This window comes from Lolium rigidum, chromosome 3 (genome assembly GCF_022539505.1).
Source record: "Lolium rigidum isolate FL_2022 chromosome 3, APGP_CSIRO_Lrig_0.1, whole genome shotgun sequence".
NCBI classification, from domain to species: domain Eukaryota; kingdom Viridiplantae; phylum Streptophyta; class Magnoliopsida; order Poales; family Poaceae; genus Lolium; species Lolium rigidum.
In genome coordinates, this window is record NC_061510.1 from 266000612 (window position 1) to 266018987 (window position 18376).

Genomic DNA, 18376 nt, shown 5'->3' on the forward strand with positions numbered 1-18376 from the left:
GCACAAGATCGTCGACTTCAAGTACACCATATGGAGCATCAAGAGCGCCCCCATCATGAGCGTCATCGACACTCTTCTCCAAGCTCCACAAGGCGCCGCAAGCAACATGCCAAGTCGCATGAGCCATCATCTCGGCATGGCAAGGACCGTCATCGACTCACACCATCTCATGATAGTCGTCGACCACTACCACCTCATGGTCTACATCGACATACGTCACCACATGAGCCTCGCCGCCACAAGCCACTTCATGAGCGCCATCGACCAACACCTTCCACGGATCTTCGACGACACTCATCAAGACATGGTGATGAAGCACGAAGACGAGAGCCTCGACATGAAGGCGACAAACACCATGATAGGGTGCCTACCACTCCAAGGATGGCAAGTGCACATCGCGCATACCTTCCTCATGAGGCGACTTCCACCTCTTGTGCCACCACCACAATGGCCCCAACCTCGTCACATGCCTATGGACTCCGATGCTACAAGTGCAAGCAACAAGGCCACCCTCCACGGGAATGTCCCAATCTCCTATGTGAGGTGTGCAAGGCAAAGGGTCACATGGCATGGCAATGCACAACGCCAAGCGCCAAGAAGCTCTACTTCGACAAGCTCAACACACAAGTCTCCAAGATGCCACCACTTGAGGACGACTTAGGAGGCGAGGGAGTTGAGCATGGTGAGCATGGGATTCTCCCTTCACCTACGGAGGCGCATGGAGTTGAGATGGTTGAGCATGGGAATTTCCCTTCAACCAAGGAGGCGCATGGAGATGAGATAGTCGAGCCTACTCCTATATGCTTGATTGATGAGTTGGTACCAATCCCATGTGAGGATGAGAGCCACTTAGCCCACTTGAGTGAGAGTGATAGTGAGTTGAGTGACTTCCACCCCATATGTGAGTTTGAGTGCTTCCATTTGGAGGACATGAGTGATACACAAAGTGAGTTGAGAGAGGTAGATGATAGGTCCATGGAGGACGTCGCATTTGCTAACACATTAACCTCTCCCTCGTTTGTGTCTTCTTATGTTGCACTAGGTTCCACGGAGGACGAGTTCCCGCTCATGGAGACGATGTACATGGTGCATGAAGATGATGATATCTCACCATGCTTGCTCCAAGATGGACATGTCGACCACATGGATCCTCCTACTTCCACAACACCTACCTCAAATGAGTCGGCCTACAAAGGTAACAACATAGGTGTTGATGATGCCATGATCCCACTAGTGGACATGATGACTTATGAGTGCATGCATGATCTCGATGATCCATTTGCTTCTTCACATGCTACTTTCACTTTCCCATGTGATGCTTTGCTTGATAACATTGTTGATCATGTGAAATTGATTGCTTGTGATACCATGACCATGCCATGCTATGAGAGCTTCACATTTTCCCCGCTTGCTTGCAATGATAATGATTATGATCATGCTTGTGTTGTGACACCCTTGATGAACACTTGCTCTTTACATAGGGTTGTCGACAACAATGATAACATGTTCCACATGCTTTGCCCCAAATGTTTACACCATTCCATGATCCTTGCATCCAAAATTGTGAACAATTGCTCTTTCTTATGCTTGGTATGCAAGAATGCTTATTTAATTGTCCATGAGATGGCCCCCATAGCCTTCTCTATTTTTGATGATCATGAGTTACCACATGCCATGAATGCACCTTCTTGCCATATGCACCATCGCCATGCATTTCATACTATCTTGATTGACACTAATGGTGATGTGCACAAGACATGGAACATCATGATGGATGATGTGTTCCTCTACCATGCATACACGCTTTTTGTTTTCTCTTTTGTGTGTATAGGTACCCGAATGACAACTTCCACCGCTACGGAGCATGAGCTCACGAAACGCGCAATTGAGAGCTACCCCAACACGGATGAGATACATGATCCAACCCACGGGATTCACGCCAAAGGGTATGTTCCCAAACGCCTTCGCCCTCATGTGTTTCCGGCTTGTCTTGCCGAGCTTCCGGTTTGGACCAATGCCTCGTCACCTCTTTTGCTTCTTATGCAACATATCTTGACACATCTTGTTGGCACAATGGTTGTTGTATGTCTTGATGTTATCATCATACACTCCAAGAATCTCAAGGACCATGTAATACATGTGAGAGACACATTATGCATCTTGTGCCACATGTCCCTCATAAAGTTGCTCTTCTTTGGATTTCTCATTTCACCTTTGGCAATTGAAATGGATTCTTTGACACTTGAGGATACCCATACTTGGCTCACGCCAACCATACTTTCCCAAGCTAGAAGTCTCCATAGCTTTGCCATTGCATATAACAATTTTGCCCCAAATTTTGCCGCCGTTACTTGCCTTTTGATTGTTCCATTTGTGTGGGACAATGCTACACATCACATTTTTGACACTTTACAAAGCAAACCTTTACTTGCACAAACTTTTGCCCCACCAAATTTTGGATACATCGACACTCTTTTGGTTCCCATTTTTACCACATGCCTCTTGGAGAAACGACTTGATGCTTCGTATTTGATTGAGAGCCTCTTGTTCGCCGGTCACCAATTTGGCATGCACAAGCTTTCCATTTGCAAGTTGTTTTTCCCCAAGCTCTTCTTCGACCGCGACTTTATCCCTCTACCAAAACATGGGACAAGCATCATGGACTACACCGTCGGTGAGGAGGAACAAGAGTCGAGGACGACTCTTCCCCAAGGGGGGGGGGAGATGATGCGGGGTGGCCTTCGGACACCTCCACCTCAAGACCGTCAAGTGCAGCCCCGCCTATCGTTGACGCTACACCATGGCCAACGAGTCCCCCAAGTGGACCAACAACACAAACCCATGCCATATATGTCAAGGTGAACTCCTTCCTCTCTATGGGCGACCTCGACATAACCTTGGACGGATTGCTACCTCATGCCTATGTCTATATGTCATTAGGTACCAATCTCGTCAAGGACCCGAAGGGAGCGTCAAGGAGCCGAGGAGGGAAAGAAGCCTCATTGCTCATGAACAAGAAGAAGAAGAAGAAGCAGAAGAAGGAGAAGGGCTCCAGCCGCCAGCCACGACAAGGCCGGCACTGCCGCCCCCAACAGGCCGGCACTGCCGCCATGGCCGGCACTGCCGCCCAAGCAAGACCGGCACTGCCGGCCCCACCGGCACTGCCGCCCCTAGCACGCCGGCACTGCCGGTCCCATCGAAGTCAACTTCATCTCAGCCGTCTATTTATCATCTATGCTCATAACTACTTTATTGTAATGCCCCTTTTACCCCTGGACGGATCTGGGCCTATATATAGCTCATCCCTCTCCCCCAATTAGGGTTAGACAAGATGATAGCTTAAACATGAAGATGAGCTTTGTCTCCCTAGGGTTTCATCCCCTTTGTATCAAGGCACTCTTGAGTGATTTCTACTCTTCATGGATGATTCAAGGCTACCCCTCTCTCATCCAAGTTCTAGTTGAGATCTCCTCACCAATCTCCCACTTGTTAGATTCTACCCAAGGGTCTCTCTAAGAAGTGGTTCTATTGGCTTGGTCTAACCTACCAAGGGAGTAAATTTGGTTTGTGTTGGGTTGTGTGTGTGTGTTCTTATTTGGATTTTGTGCTCTTCATCCTCTTCCACCCCATTCATCCACTCACTTGGTCAAATTCGTGGGATCTGGGCACATCCTAGCCCTTAGGCCTTCATCAGGAAACCTCGCAGGAATCCGGTTTCCGACCGGTCGACCGGACCCATGACCAGCCCGCCCGGTCACAGGCCCGGTCAGACCGGACCCTTGACCGGACAGCCCGGTCCCAGGCCCGGTCTGACCGGATCCCAAACCGGACCTGACGAGAGAGCCCCACCAAACTGCCTTAACTTATCCTTTTGCGTACCTGTTCGCCCTTGCTGGCTGGGTGTGCCTATATAAGTAGCTGGAACCCCTCATTAGCTCTTTAGACTTGTTTTGAACTCAAACCCTAACTTTGAGCTTAGTCTCCCTTGGGTATCATCCTCCGTAATCAAGGCACCTTGGTTGTTGATTTAGATCTTGTTGAAGGAGATTCTAGTACTTGCTACTCTCTCTCCTTCCCCAAGCTCTTCCTCTCCAATCCCAATCTCTCTCCGGGGAATTCTACCGCGTGTCTCTTCCACGGAGATTCTATTGGCGTGGTCCATCGAGCCACGGAGGTAAGCATCGGGTGTATCGGGTTGGTGTGCGTGCGTGAGTCTCGGGGTCCTCGTGTTCATCGGCGTGTTCTTCGTGTTCCTCGCGTTTTCCCATCTCCCCCTTTGGGTTCGACGTCAATCCGCAAGATCGGGCCACACACGGGGTCTTAGACCTCATCACGATCCTTTCTTGTGTGGCCACATATCCATCTCAACATGCGCATCTCTACTACACTTAACTGTTGGATATGTCGTCTCTTCGTTGGCCAACACTCAGCGCCATACAACATCGCAGGTCGGATAGCTGTCCTATAGAACCTGCCTTTTAGCTTTTGTGGCACTCTCTTGTCACAGAGTACGCCTGAAGCTTGGCGCCACTTCATCCAGCTAGCCTTGATTCGGTGGCCCACATCTTCATCGATATCGCCATCCTTCTGCAACATGGACCCCAAATATCGAAAAGTGTCTCTCTCCGGTACCACCTGCCCATCAAGGCTAACCTCTCCCTCCTCGTGCCTAGTAGAACTGAAACCGCACCTCATGTATTCAGTTTTAGTTCTACTAAGCCTAAAACCTTTCGATTCGAGAGTTCGCCTCCACAACTCTAACTTTCTATTAACCCCCGTTCGGCTATCATCGACTAGCACCACATCATCCGCAAAGAGCATACACCATGGGATGTCTCCTTGTATATCCCTTGGTTTGCTTCATAATCATAGTAATTTTCTTACCATGGTACTCCCTCCGTTCATAAAGGGATGTCTCAACTTTATCAAAATTTGGATGTATCTAGACCTATTTTAGTATCTAGATACATCTAAATTTGTCTAAAGTTGAGAAATCCTTTTTTAGACAAAGGGAGTACTATATTTTAACATGATCTGGTTACATTTCACGTGACCAGTTTTCTAACTGAAAATATCTAAAATACCAAAATTGTCTTGGTTTGCTTCATAAGCATAGTAATTTTCTTACTATGGTACTATATTTTAACATGATCTGGTTACATTTCACGTGACCGAGCATGTCCCCTTGGAGTTACAGATTTTTGTCTTGGATTACAAATAAATCATTCAACTGGTGATTTCTTCAATTTTATTACTCTCTAAACTGCTCATAACAATATTATGTAAGTAATGAGTTGTAGGCTGCATTTGAGCCTGTGAGGGGTTATCGCATGTTTGTCCTCTTGAGCATGCTATGGGTATGCCTAGGAATCTTATGCATTGATTTCTTGCCTCCACAAATAATGTTTTTGATCTGGCCGTTTTATGTTTGAAATCACCTAGATTTTGGGTCAAATTGTGCAGCACATCGTCCGTGCAGTATTATTGGCCATAGGATTTAGATTAATTTGTGAGACACGTTGTCCATGAACTGATCAACTAACAGATCCCCCAGAACAAGAAAATTCTTTCTTTCTTTCTGGATATAGGTTCACATGCACGCAGTCTCTCTTAGGTTCAGAACCACCAGGATTTCGGTTAACTCTGGGATAGATTCTGTTCGGTGTCAAGTATCAGATCAGCACCTAGCACTATCTTATGCGGAGCAATATATCTCATATTCAGTAGGACATACATCAGTATTAATTGGTGTCGTGCACACAATGTGACAACAAATTTTATTTGCTTTGCGGGGAATGTTTCGAAGCACAAGCGTCACCGGTAAGTATTCCATTACGTTTGTTTTCTCTTGCTTGCTACCGTAAACACCCATTTCTTGATGTCACTCGTATAATTTCAAGATTATTGAGTGTATGAGAAAAAAGTGAAGCTTAAATGGCTTGAAACTGTTTTGTGCGTAGGATAAACAAAACGATGAGGTCACGCACAACATATGTGAAGACTGGGGTTAATTGCGTTTGCGGTAAGGTGAGTGGTTCAGGTTTCTCGGTGATTCCATATGCATGTATGTTAGTATGTTAGCATGGAGTGGAGTACTAATCAGCGTCGTAAGGCTGTATGTATGACATGATTCTTCCATCGCATCTTCAGAACTATCACAAGCTTTAGAAGTTTTCTGACACACTTTTTCTATTTTACTATCAAAAAGTCCTTAAATTTCTCAGACTGAATACGCCATTGTTGAGGACAATATATTGGACACATTCAGACATTATATAGCTCCTCTAGCCTGTAAGCGTGAGCTATCATGCATTTACGTCTTCCTAATTGTGATTTGGAGTTTTAACAGCCATAATATGTTTCGGAGTGACTGTTGTTGTTGTAACTGTAGATCAATACCATAAATACAAAATCAGCATGTGAGATGAAGCATGGCTAAAATGATCCGACCTGTTGGATAAATGCATTTTATTTCAAACTTACGGATGTTATGGTTGACACTTGACAACATAAAGCTGTAGAGATTTTGAGAGAGATGGGCTATCACTGTCTGGCCTTGAATTATTCCTGGTGAGGCCTTGCCAAAGATATCGGTAGAACCACTACATATGTTGAAAAAAGTTGGTTGATGTTTCACTGACTTGGTTTTTTCCAATATGTCAATATGGTTTGGCGCTATCTATTCAAATAGTTTGCATTAGTTTCAGAATTTAATTGGTGAACTTCTGACCCATGGTATTGGTCACAGCGAATCATTTATTTAGTAGAAAATCAAAGATTTCCAAATTTCTGACCGTACGTAAATATATCTCTGTTTCATGTAGAGTTGATACTGCCATATGGATGTCCCTTGGCTTCCTCGAGATCCACAAGTTCTTTCAAAGATGGTACATCTACATGCCTTATTGTCTTCCACTGTAATTGGTCCAGGCTTGCTCTTAATTCACTCGGACTTTCCTGGCAAGGTGGTACCTGCAGATGTAGTCATATTTAGCTCGAGCATAGTTTTCCTTAGCTCAGCTGAGAGAAGGGCAAGTTGTAGCATATATACTACTCAGCTTATATGTTGTAAAATAGTTGCAAGCAAGTCATTGTTCATTATATCAATACATCAGGTTTGCACAACACTCACGAAAACCAGTATATGTGTTACTGAAACACCTAATCTAACAAAGACAGGAATCAGTACCACCACACGGGCGCGGCGTGCACCGCGCTGAAACTTCCTAGTATCTATTATACCTCTATCCCCTTGGATTCCTGAAACTAGTAGGGCCTAGTATTTTTTTGTTATTACCTACTGCAGCCAAACTTTAATCTCACCAACGCCCAAATATCTCGCGCCGCAAAAATTTCAAGATCTGTGAATATTTTTGCCCTCAAAAGATGGACTGCGAAATTACGTTCGACTCCTCGTATGCAAGTAGTAGTAGTAAAGTTGGTTGGTGCGGAGGTATGTTCGTACAATATCTTCATTCACCACCTCTATCGCCCAGCTTCGCCCTAGTTTCGTCCGCAAGCCCTCAGAGAAACCGCCCCTCTTACCTACCTCTAGACCTTCACGGCCGCCGCACCGGAAAATCACCGCCGCACTTCGCCGTTCAAGCTGCCATGGCTTCAAACCCCGAGACTGCCCTATCCGCTTGATCCGCACCTACTTCGGTGTCCACCGCATCGTATCTAGTTCGCCGACTCTATCGACCGCCGCACCTGACCAGCTTCGCCGACACCGACGCCCCCGTGCAATGCACATCATCTGCTTCACCGACCTTCTAGTTCGGCCGGCACACTGAACACTTCATCGACCGCCCAGCATGTCCTTCTCCGACCCCCAAGATCTGCTTCCCCGGCACCCACCGCAACCGCAGTCCCCCCGCCGACCTCCACGTCACCCGTAAGAACGCGGAAAACGTCTAAACGCCGCCCACAAATAGGTAACCAGACATCCCTGCGTATTTTGTTCTGTTAGGAGTATTGCAGGTGACTGTATTTCTAAATTCGTGCTATATTTTCTAACTTACAAGTGTTTTCGTTGATAACCGCCTCATCCTTTAGGTTTAAACACGACGCATAAGTATTTTTTCCGTGACCTAACCCACCCATTCGCTGAAACTCTACATGATATTAGAGCATATGTTTCCTTCCTGCTAGCCTCCACAAACAGTACCAAACAGGTTCTTCCTTTGACCACAAAAACCACCGTTGAGATGTAGAAATCCAGGCGGTGGGAGGCCGCATCAGGTGCTCTGCGTGGGTTGCGACTATCTCACACAGCAATGTGAGTTGTGTGAGATCGGCGGCTGCTCGCGCGGGGAGAAAGAAGAGGGTGAAGATCATTTTGGTTTAGAAAGGAGAGAAGAGGAAGTGAATCCGTGGCAGAGAGATCTGGATCCATGTGAGGGGGAGAAGTTGGAGGCGTGCGAAGTGGGGCGAGCCTTTGAGCGCAGGGCGGAACCGAAGGTTGGTGCTGGACGTTGACCAGCGCGGGCCGGTTGATGTGGCCAGGTGCGGACCGCCAGGTTGGCCAGGGCGCGCAGACGACGTACCATCCGAGTGGAAGGGGGGAGAAAATGGAGATGTGATGCTGTGAGGATATGTGGTGATGGAGTTGATGAGCCTGCGGTTGAGAGGTGATCGAGTTGATGAGGATGCAGTTGAGTGGTGATGGTGATGGTTGTGGATATGTCCAGGGGAAAGGCATGCGTGCCTGAGGTGAGACTGGTTGAGCCCTGACCGGGGGATAGGCATGGGTGCCTGAGGAGTCGATGGTTGAGGTAGGAGTTGGCCGGGGGTTTGTGGGAGAGACGTAAGAGGTCAGTGGCTGGGCAGAGTGGACAAGAGAGGCTGAGGACATTGAGGCGAGTGTGGATGGTTCTGCGGAACTTGTGTGGTGAGGCAGCCGGGGTTGCTGAGGACGTGTATGGTTAGGAGTTGTACGTATCCCAGATGGTTGAAGCTGAATGTCTTCGCCGTTGATGAAGAGATGAATCGAGATGACAAGATGATGGAAAGGGCAATGCTGTCATGTATCCTATGAGTTATGCAGAATGTTCATTACTGGTAGTTTTCATATGTGTCATGTTATTGTTGCAAGATGGTCATGGTTGTTTACCCATGATCATCTTGAGGGGGTGTGTTGGACTATGAGTGAGTTTAGTAGTAGCGCTGTAGTAATATTGTATCCAGTGTGAGGCCCATAGAGGCCCATGTCCATTAGTATTGTAACCCTAACTCAGATGATATAAATACAGAGTGTGGTGGTCTGAGTGACCTAACCCACCACACTACTAGAAAACAGCTTATCAGTGGCGCACCTGTTTTGCTTATCAGTGGCGCACTAGTAGTGCGCCACTAATATCACGCCACTGCTAACTCTTAGCAGTGGCGCACCACTCGTGCGCCATAGATATGGCTCATAGCAGTGGCGCACCACAGGTAGCATTAACGTGCGCCACAGATACAACCTAGAGGTGCGCCACTAGGGTCCTAAATGGTGCGCCACTACTAGTATGAGAAAAAAACAAAAAAAAAGAATTGTGCCCCATATGGTGGCTCACGGTGTCTCTCTGCTGCTCGGACGATGCTCTCTCGGTTCACCACGGTAAGAAAACTAAAATATACTCAACATTTATTACACTACCAAAAATACAACCATTATGTAACTTTGCAACTAAATCCCTAAAAGAAAAACGAAAAAGCAATCAGGTCCCTGCTCTACAGGGATGGCGCATGTCGGCTTCCTGCACACGCATGTCGCCGGTGGAGGGATGCGTCGACGGCCGCCGGTGGTGCCCGAGCATCATTACAAGCAATAGTAAGGAAGAAGACTAGAAGAGGGTCACAACTCTCCTCAGTTTTCTCCACGGCCCACATAAGTTTACAGAGGAGTGCTAGTAGATGTAGGGGATGACGGCCTTGCGGTTCGCCGGGTACTCGGCGCCGAACTTGTTGAGGTACCACTGGCGATGATCCATGGCCCTTGGCATGAGGTTTGCGCATGTGTAGAGGAAGAAGCCCTAGGAGGCGGGCGACCACGCCACAAGGCGATGGCCGATCCACTCGACAATATCTCCGAAGTAGTTGGGGCAGGTGACCGCGTCGAACCACCCGCCGCGGGGGATCCTGTACCCGCCGCCGGCCTCCTCGAGCCTTAGGAGGTGCCTGTCGGCCGCGACGTTGACCCGCATCCCCCACGCAAACAGGGCCACCCCGGCGAGGCAGCGGGCGAGCGCGAAGGTGGATGCGGACGCGGGGCCGGCGGCGGGGGGCGGGAGCGTCCAGGAGCGGGCTTGCACTAGGCGTTGAGGATGTTTAACCCGAATCCGCATGCGGCGATGAGGAAGGGTATGGTCGCCGGCGCGCAGCGCAGGTGCAGGAGGCGGAGAGGGTGGAGGAAGGTGCGCTGGAGGTAGTGGAGCGCGAAGAGGGTAGCCGGCGGCGGCGGGGAGGAGGAGGGGGATGGGGGTGATGAGGGGCGGGAGGAGCCGGCCGGGCGCACGTGGGACGACAGATGGAGGCGGCGAGGCGCGGTGTCGCCGTGATGGGGGGACGGGCCGGCGCGCACGTGGGTGGGAGACGAAGCCGGCCGCTTGATACGTCTCCAACATATCTATAATTTCTGATGTTCCATGCTAGTTTTATGACAATACCTACATGTTTTGTTCATACTTTATGACGTTTTTATGCGTTTTCCGGAACTAACCTATTAACAAGATGCCGAAGTGCCAGTTCCTGTTTTCTGCTGTTTTTGGTTCCAGAAATCTTACACAGGAAATATTCTCGGAATTGGACGAAACAAAAGCCCAAGGCCTTATTTTCCACGGAAGGTTCCAGATCACCGAAGAGGGGCCAGAGGGGAGCCAACGGGGCCCCACCCCACATGGCGGCGCGGCCATGGGGGGGGGCGCCCCCCTATGGTGTGGGTCCCTCGGGACCCCTCCGAGGCTGCCCTTCCGCCTATATAATCTCTCCGTCGCGAAAACCCTAAAGAAAAAAGCCACGATACGAGAAAAGTTACGCAGCCACCGCCATCGCAAAGCCAAGTTCGGGGGACAGAAGTCTCTGTTCCGGCACGCCGCCGGGATGGGGAATTCCCCCAGAGTAATCTCCATCGACACCACCGCCATCTTCATCGCCGTTGCTGTCTCCCATGATGAGGAGGGAGTAGTTCTCCCCCGAGGCTGAGGGCTCTACCGGTAGCTATGTGGTTCATCTCTCTCTCCCATGGTGTGATCTTTATGTGATCATGAGCTTTGTATCACTATTTATCTATGTGCTACTCTAGTGATGTTATTAAAGTAGTCTATTCCTCCTCCATGATGTAAAGTTGACGAGTGTGTGCATCATGTAGTACTTGGCGTAGGTTATGATTGTAATCTCTTGTAGATTATGAAGTTAACTATTACTATTATAGTATTGATGTGATCTATTCCCCCTTTCATAGCTATTGGTGACAGTGTGTATGCTATGTTAGTACTCGGTCTAAATTGCAACGGTCTATTATGCACTCTAGAGGTTACTTTAATATGAACTCCGGATGTTGTGGAGCTTGTTTACTCCGGCTTGAGGGTGCTCTTGTAGCCCTACACAATGAATGGTGTTCGTTATCCAACAAGAGAGTGTTTGAAAGTAGCACAAGTGAGGAGAAGTTATTTATTTATTATGTGATCATTGTTGAGAGTGTCCACTAGTGAAAGTATGATCCCCAGGCCTTGTTTCTAAGCATTGAAACACCGTTTCCAACAAGTTCTGCTACATGTTCTCTTGCTGCCATTTTTATTTCAGATTGCAATTACTACTTACAATCATCCATATTACTTGTATTTCACTATCTCTTCGCCGAACTAGTGCACCTATACATCTGACAAGTGTATTAGGTGTGTTGGGGACACAAGAGACTTCTTGTATCTTAATTGCAGGGTTGCTTGAGAGGGATATCTTTGACCTCTACCTCCCCGAGTTCGATAAACCTTGGGTGATCCACTTAAGGAAAACTTGTTGTCTGTTCTACAAACCACTCGCTCTTGGAGGCCCAACACTGTCTACAAGAATAGAAGCACACGTAGACATCAAGCTATTTTCTGGCGCCGTTGCCGGGGAGGTAAGGTAAAAGGTATTCACATCCTCCGACTACTAAGCTATTTCCTAGCACTGTTGCCGGTGTGTGAGTGCTCAAAGCTATTTCCTTTAGATCCTGCAATTATATCTTTTTGTCTCTTGTTTTTATTTTCACTAGTTAGGCTTAATGGAAAACAACAAAAAAATGAGAGATCTTTATGAACTTTATCTTGAATTAGGACATGATGTGTTTGAAGAGAAAATTAAAAAACCTATGGAACTTTATATGCATGCTAATGGCAATGTTATTAGTATGAATGCTTTGAACACCATTGTTGCTAATGCTATGGAAAATTCTAAGCTTGGGGAAGCTGGTTTTGAGGAGCATGATATTTTTAGTCCCCCAAGTTTTGAGGAGAAAATTTTCTTTGATGATACTTTGCCTCCCATTTATGATGATTATAATGATAGTGGTATTTTGGTGCCACCTACTATGGAGGATAAAGTTTATTATGATTATACCATGCATGCAGTTTATGATGATTACAATGATGGTTATGATAGTTTTACTCCCACTATTACTAATAAAATTGATTATGCTTATGTGGAGAGTAATGATATTTTTATGCATGTGAGTAAGAATGCTTTATGTGATAGTTATATTGTTGAGTTTGTTCATGATGCTACTGAAAGTTATTATGAGAGAGGGAAACATGGTTATATGCATCTTAATAATATTAAGTTTCTCCTCTTTATGTTGAGAATATTGAAGTTGCGCTTGTGTTGCCTTCCTATGCTTGTTGCATTATGCTTACATGACTTGTTTATTTACAAGATTCCTTTTCATAGGAAGTGGGTTAGGCTTAAATGTGTTTTGAATTTGCTTCTTGATGCTCTCTTTTACTTCAACTCTTATTTCTTGCGCGAGCATCATTAAAATTACCGAGCCCATCTTAATGGCTATAAAGAAAGCACTTCTTGGGAGATAACCCATGTTTTTATTTTGCTACTGTTTTGTTGCGTCTTGGAAGCTGTTACTACTGTAGCAACCTCTCCTTATCTTTATTTTATTGCATTGTTGTGCCAAGTAAAGTCTCTAATAGAAAGTTGATGCTAGATTTGGATTTCTGCGCAGAAACAGATTTCTTATCTGTCACGAATTTGAGTAGATCTCTTTGTAGAAGAATCAAAAAAATCTGCGAAAATTCATGCGTGATCCTCAGATATACGCAACTTTCATTAGTTTTGAGCTTTTTCATCTGAGCCTGTTAAGTGCCTCTAAAAAATTCATCTTTACGGACTGTTCGTTTTTAACGATTCTGCCTTTTATTTCGCATTGCCTCTTTTACTTGTGTTGAGTGGATTTCTTTGTTCCATTAACTTTCAGTACCCTTGGGTAATGTCCAGAAGTGTTAAGAATGATTGTGTCCTCTCTGAACATGTGAATTTTTATTATGCACTAACCCTCTAATGAGTTTGCTTTAAGTTTGGTGTGGAGGAAGTTTTCAAGGGTCAAGAGAGGAGGATGATATACTATGATCAAGAAGAGTGAAAAGTCTAAGCTTGGGGATGCCCCGTGGTTCATCCTCGCATATTTCAAGAAGACTCAAGCATCTAAGCTTGGGGATGCCCAAGACATCCCCTTCTTCATCAACAACTTATCAGGTCACCTCTAGTGAAACTATATTTTTATTCCGTCACATCTTATGTACTTTACTTGGAGCGTCTGTGTGCTTTCATTTTCGTTTTGTTATTTTCATTCTCTGAATAAAATCGGATCCTAAACATCCTTGTGTGGGAGAGAGACACGCTCCGTTTTTTCATATGAACACTAGTGTTCTTAGCTTTACTTTAATGTTCATGGCGAAGGTTGAAAACCGCTTCGTTGATTGCTATTTGGTTGGAAACAGAAAATGCTTCATGTGGTAAATGGTATATTGTCTTGAATAATTTGATACTTGGCAATTGTTTTGAGCTCTCATAGATCATGTTTAAGCTTTTGCATCATGTAGTTTAAACCCATTAGTGGAGAACTACTGTAGAGCTTGTTGAAATTTGGATTGCATGATTGATCTCTCTAAGTCTAGATATTTTCTGGTAAAAATGTTTGAGCAACAAGGAGACGGTGTAGAGTCTTATAATGCTTGCAATATGTTCTTATGTAAGTTTTGCTGTACTGGTTCATACTTGTGTTGCTTCAAACAACCTTGCTAGCCAAAGCCTTGTACTGAGAGGGAATACTTCTCGTGCATCCAAACACCTTGAGCCAAAACCCATGCCATTTGTGTCCACCATAACTACCTATATGTGGTATTTTTCTGCCATTCCAAAGTAAATTGCTTACGTGCTACCTTTAAAATTTCATTCCTTTGTCTTTACAATACATAGCTCATGGGAAAGTATCCTAAAAAACTATTGTGGTGATGAATATGTTGCTATGTATCTTAGTTCTTATAAGTTGCTTGTTGAGCGGTAACCATGTTTCTGGGGACGCCATCAACTTTTTTAATTTGTTGAATATCATGTGAGTTGCTATGCATGTTCGTCTTGTCTGAAGTAAGGGTGATTATCATGATTAAATGGTTTGAGTATGCATATTGTTAGAGAAGAACATTGGGCCGCTAACCAAAGCCATGTATCATGGTGGAAGTTTTCAGTTTGGACATTAATCCTCAATCTCTTATGAGAATATTATCTGTTGTTGAATGCTTAAGCATTAAAGAGGAGTCCATTATCTGTTTTCTATGTTGTCCCGGTATGGATGTCCTCAAGTTGAGATCTATCAAAACTGAGAAATCAAATGCGATCTATCTCCTAGGACCTTTGTACAGGTGGCATAGAGGTACCCCTTTGCAAGGTGCGAGCACTATTGGTATTCGATGCATGAGGCTTGCAACTTATAAGAGGTTTTATGCATAACACATATGAATTATTACTACCGTTGACAAAATTGTTTCCATGTTTTCAAAATAAAAAGCTCTAGCACATGAGTAATCAATGCTTCCCTCTGCGAAGGGCCTTTCTTTTACTTTATATTGAGTCAGTTTACCTACTTCTTTCTATCTTAGAAGCAAACACTTGTGTCAACTGTGTGCATTGATTCTTACATGTTTACTTATTGCACTTGTTATATTGCTTTATGTTGACAACTAACCATGAGATATACATGTTACAAGTTGAAAGCAATTGCTGAAACTTAATCATCCTTTGTGTTGCTTCAAAACCTTCTATTAAGAATCTATTGCTTTATGAGTTAACTCTTATGCAAGACTTATTGATGCTTGTCTTGAAAGTACCATTCATGAAAAGTCTTTGCTATATGATTCAGTTGTTTAATCATCATCTTTACCATTGCTTTGAATCACTTCATTCATCTCATATGATTTACAATAGTGTTGATCAAGATTATGTTGGTAGCATGTCACTTCAGAAATTATTCTTTTTATCGTTTACCTACTCGAGGGCGAGTAGGAACTAAGCTTGGGGATGCTTGATACGTCTCCAACGTATCTATAATTTCTGATGTTCCATGCTAGTTTTATGACAATACCTACATGTTTTGTTCATACTTTATGATGTTTTTATGCGTTTTCCGGAACTAACCTATTAACAAGATGCCGAAGTGCCAGTTCCTGTTTTCTGTTGTTTTTGGTTCCAGAAATCTTCTCGAAGTGCCAGTTCCTGTTTTCCGGAAATATTCTCGGAATTGGACGAAACAAAAGCCCAAGACCTTATTTTCCACGGAAGGTTCCAGAGCACCGAAGAGGGGACAGAGGGGAGCCAAGGGGGCCCCACCCCACATGGCGGCGCGGCCAGGGGGTGCCCCCCTATGGTGTGGGTCCCTCGGGACCCCTCCGAGGCTGCCCTTCCGCCTATATAATCTCTCCGTCGCGAAAACCCTAAAGAAAAAAAGCCACGATACGAGAAAAGTTACGCAGCCGCCGCCATCGCGAAGCCAAGTTCGGGGGACAGAAGTCTCTGTTCCGGCACGCCGCCGGGACGGGGAATTGCCCCCGGAGTCATCTCCATCGACACCACCGCCATCTTCATTGCCGTTGCTGTCTCCCATGATGAGGAGGGAGTAGTTCTCCCCGAGGCTGAGGGCTCTACCGGTAGCTATGTGGTTCATCTCTCTCTCCCATGGTGTGATCTTTATGTGATCATGAGCTTTGTATCACTATTTATCTATGTGCTACTCTAGTGATGTTATTAAAGTAGTCTATTCCTCCTCCATGATGTAAAGTTGACGAGTGTGTGCATCATGTAGTACTTGGCGTAGGTTATGATTGTAATCTCTTGTAGATTATGAAGTTAACTATTACTATTATAGTATTGATGTGATCTATTCCCCCTTTCATAGCTATTGGTGACAAGTGTGTATGCTATGTTAGTACTCGGTCTAAATTGCAACGGTCTATTATGCACTCTAGAGGTTACTTTAATATGAACTCCGGATGTTGTGGAGCTTGTTTACTCCGGCTTGAGGGTGCTCTTGTAGCCCTACACAATGAATGGTCTTTGTTATCCAACAAGAGAGTGTTTGAAAGTAGCACAAGTGAGGAGAAGTTATTTATTTATTATGTGATCATTGTTGAGAGTGTCCACTAGTGAAAGTGATAGGGCAAAGGTGTCCGATCTTTCGATGAGATGAAGATAATTCGATTGGTTGGTGGAGTTCGTGCTTGACGATCCGACTACACGTGCAAAGCTCGTGCGCCAATGCAATCGCTAGGACAATCTCCGGGAGTTACTGATCTTGCGGATGCACGATCAGCCTGACCAGCGAGGGTCTTAATTCCTACCCGAAATCGAGAACAAGTAAGAACTAATAATGCAATCAGAATATTGCGGATATAGATGAAAGCTTTATTGAAAAGGTGGGATTCCGAATAGTCGGTCTTGTTCTGGGCGTTGGCCTCAAAAGAAGTACACGAGAGTTGCAGCGATGGCTAACTTTTAGTCTAATCAAAATCCGAGTCTAAACGTGACGGCTATGGGGGTATTTAATGGAGGAAAAGGTGGGGTTTCGACCAGCCATGCATATGGTGGCCGAACCAAACCCTAGAAGGCCTTTTCCCCTTCAATACGGACTCTAAAAATTGGCTGACTTAATTCCGGCGAAAATGACATGGGCCTGGCCCAAAACTAAAGGTGACGCAGCACCATATTATGCTATGGACGAAATTATGAAGTGGAGAACTCTATATTTCGTCCATGTCTTCATCTCTTCTTATGGTGGCTTCAAAGTCCTGAAATCTCCACTTGTGGCGTCATCTTCAATCCTCAAATGCTTGCTGCCATCTCCTCCATGGGTGATCATGCTCCAATGCTTGTCCTCCTCATCCATGCTAGGTCCATCGTTCCTAAGAGTAACAAACATATCTGATTTAGGCAGCATCATATTGTCATGTATATGAGGAATAGTTCCAAGAAACGAAAGTACCTGATAGTTAAGTTGTTTGGCACGAGCTCGAGTGATTGGTCCTTGTATTTGTGTGGCTGTAGGTACAGCGGTTGTATCAATAGATGGGATGTCCTCATCATGCCCCCTTCTTGAATTGAAGTCGTCCTCGACGCAAGCTCATCTTCTTCACCAAAGTAAGGCTTCAAATCTGCAATGTTAAATGTAGGACTAACCGGACCCAATTCTGCAGGAAGCTCAAGTTTATATGCATTATCATTTATTTTCTCTAACACCTTAAAAGGACCAGCGGCACGAGGCATTAACTTAGACTTGCGCAATGCAGGAAAACGATCTTTGCGCAAATGCAACCAAACAAGATCACCAACATCAAACACAACATGCTTTCTTCCTCTATCCCCAGCAAATTTATACTTAGCATTCATGCGTTGTATGTTGTCTTTAGTAGTCTCATGCAATTTTAATATCAATTCAGCACGTTGTGTAGCATCCAAATCATTTTGCATCGAAGATGGTAAAGGCAACAAATCAATAGGTGCACGTGGTACAAAACCATACACAATCTCAAAAGGGCACATCTTAGTGGTAGAATGCAGCGAACGATTGTAAGCAAATTCAATATGAGGCAAACACTCTTCCCACAATTTTAAGTTCTGCTTCAAAACAGCCCGCAGCATAGTAGACAATGTTCTATTTACTACTTCAGTTTGTCCATCAGTTTGGGGATGACATGTAGTACTAAACAGCAATTTAGTCCCCAACATAGCCCATAAACATCTCCACAAGTGGCTAACAAACTTAGTATCACGATCAGAAACAATAGTATTTGGCACACCATGTAAACGCACAATTTCGCGAAAGAACAAATCAGCAACATGTGTAGCATCATCAGTTTTG

The 18376-nt window shown here is 45.2% G+C and overlaps 1 long non-coding RNA gene and 1 pseudogene across 1 annotated transcript; one reads left to right on the forward strand and one right to left on the reverse strand.

Annotated features, from left to right (window-relative positions):
* The first annotated feature begins 5962 nt into the window (after window positions 1-5962).
* On the forward strand, window positions 5963-7131 carry LOC124699872. The gene is made up of 2 exons (XR_007001546.1): window positions 5963-6027; window positions 6825-7131. It is a non-coding gene; the product is annotated as an uncharacterized LOC124699872 (long non-coding RNA).
* A 2759-nt stretch (window positions 7132-9890) lies between these two features.
* Window positions 9891-10607, reverse strand: LOC124696484 (annotated as a pseudogene).
* Window positions 10608-18376: the final 7769 nt, after the last annotated feature.